Here is a 2,148-nt window from a genome sequence, read left to right on the forward strand (position 1 = left end):
TTTTTTTTTTTTTTTTTGAGACAGAGTCACTCTGTTGCCCAGTCTGGAATACAGTGGCGCAATCTCAGCTCACTACAGCCTCCACCTCCTGTGTTCAAGTGATTAAGTGATTTTCCTGCCTCAGCCTCCTGAGTAGCTGTGATTACAGGCATGCACCACCATGCCTGGCTAACTTTTGTATTTTTAGTAGAGATGGGATTGCACCATGTTGTCCAGGCTGGTCTTGAACTCCTGGGCTAAAGCAATCTGCCTGCCTCGGCCTCCCAAAGTGCTGGGATTACAGGCGTGAACCACCATGCCCAGCCCTTTCTTTCTGTTTTTAGAGATTTGATTTTTTTTTTAATTTTTAAAATGATCACACAATAAAATGAACATTTTCAGGAAAAGATGTACAGTTCTGTGAATCAAACAGACAGACAGATTCCCGTAACCAGCAACAAAATCAAGATAAAGATCAATGATAGTCACATCTTCCTTTTACCCCTAGCCACTATGAAACACAGATGTGCTATCACTAGGGTTTTATCTTCTCAAGAATGTCACATAGCTTTTCGCAACAGGTTTGCCACCAGAACACAGGTGTCATGAAAACTGCCCCTAAAAGCCAAAATGGGAAAGGAGAAGACTCATATCAACATTGTCGTCAGTGGATAAGTAGATTTGAGCAAGTCCGCCCCTACTGGCCATCTGATCTACAAATGTGGTGGCATCAACAAAAGAAGCATTAAAAAATTTGAGAAGGAGGCTGCTGAGATGGGAAACGGCTCCTTCAAGTATGCCTGGGTCTTGGATAAACTGAAAGCTGAGCGTGAATGTGGTATCACCATTGACATCTCCTTGTGGAAATTTGAGGCCAGCAAGTACTGCACGGCTATCATTGACGCCCCAGGACACAGAGGCTTCATCAAAAACATGATTACAGGGACATCTCAGGCTGACTCTGCTGTCTTAGTTGTTGCTGCTGGTGTTGGTGAATTTGAAGCTGGTGTCTCCAAGAATTGGCAGACCCGAGAGCATGCCCTTCTGGCTTACACACTGGCTGTGAAACAACTAATCATTAGTGTTAACAAAATGGATTTCACTGAGCCACCCCACAGCCAGAAGAGATATGAGGAAATTGTTAAGGAAATCAGCAGTACATTAAGAAAATTGGCTACAATCCCAACACAGTAGCATTTGTGCCAACTTCTGGTTGGAATGGTGACAACACGCTGGAGCCAACTGCTAACATGCCTTGGTTCAAGGGATGGAAAGTCACCCGTAAGGATGGCAATGCCAGTGGAACTACGCTGCTTGAGGCTCTGGACTGCATCCTACCACCAACTCGTCCAACTGACAAGGCCTGCTTCTCCAGGATGTCTACAAAATTGGTGGTATTGGTACTGTTCCTGATGGCCGAGTGGAGACTGTTGTTCTCAAACCTGGTATGGTGGTCACCTTTGCTCCAGTCAACTCTACAACTGAAGTAAAATCTGTTGAAATGCACCATGAAGCTTTGAGTGAAGCTTCTTCTGGGGACAATGTGGGCTTCCATGTCAAGAACGTGTCTGTCAAGGATGTTCGTCATGGTAACAATGCTGGTGACAGCAAAACGACCCGCCAATGGAACCAGCTGGATTCACTGCTCAGGTGATCTATCCTGAACCATCCAGGCCAAGTCAGTGCTGGCTGTGCCCCTGTACTGGATTGCCACATGGCTCACATTGCATGCAAGTTTGCTGAGCTGAAGGGAAAGATTGATTGCTATTCTGGTAAAAGCTGGAAGACGGCCCTAAATTCTTGAAATCTGGTGATGTTGCCATCATTGATATGGTGCCTGGTAAGCCCATGTGTATTGAGAGCTTCTCAGACTATCCACCTCTGGGTTGCTTTGCTATTCGTGATATGAGACAGACATTTGTGGTGGGTGTCATCAAAGCAGTGGACAAGAAGGCAGCTGGAGCTGGCAAGGTCACCAAGTCTCCCCAGAAAGCTCAGAAGGCTAAATGAATATTATCCCTAATACCTGCCACTCTGGTATTAATCAGTGGTGGAAGAATGGTCTAAGAACTGTTTGTTTCAGTTGGCCATTTAAGTTTAGTAGTAAAAGACTGGTTAATGATAACAATGCATCATAAAACTTTCAGTTCAAGGAAAGATTAATGTTAT

The 2,148-nt window shown here is 44.8% G+C and overlaps 1 pseudogene across 1 annotated transcript; it reads left to right on the forward strand.

The window, feature by feature from the left end:
• Positions 1 to 609: 609 nt before the first annotated feature.
• LOC108529923 (putative elongation factor 1-alpha-like 3) lies at positions 610 to 2,008 on the forward strand (annotated as a pseudogene). The gene has a single exon (XR_001885717.1). The product of XR_001885717.1 is annotated as a putative elongation factor 1-alpha-like 3 (transcript).
• Positions 2,009 to 2,148: the final 140 nt, after the last annotated feature.

Source organism: Rhinopithecus bieti, unplaced genomic scaffold, assembly GCF_001698545.2.
Source record: "Rhinopithecus bieti isolate Rb0 unplaced genomic scaffold, ASM169854v2 scaffold_7685, whole genome shotgun sequence".
Classification (NCBI taxonomy): domain Eukaryota; kingdom Metazoa; phylum Chordata; class Mammalia; order Primates; family Cercopithecidae; genus Rhinopithecus; species Rhinopithecus bieti.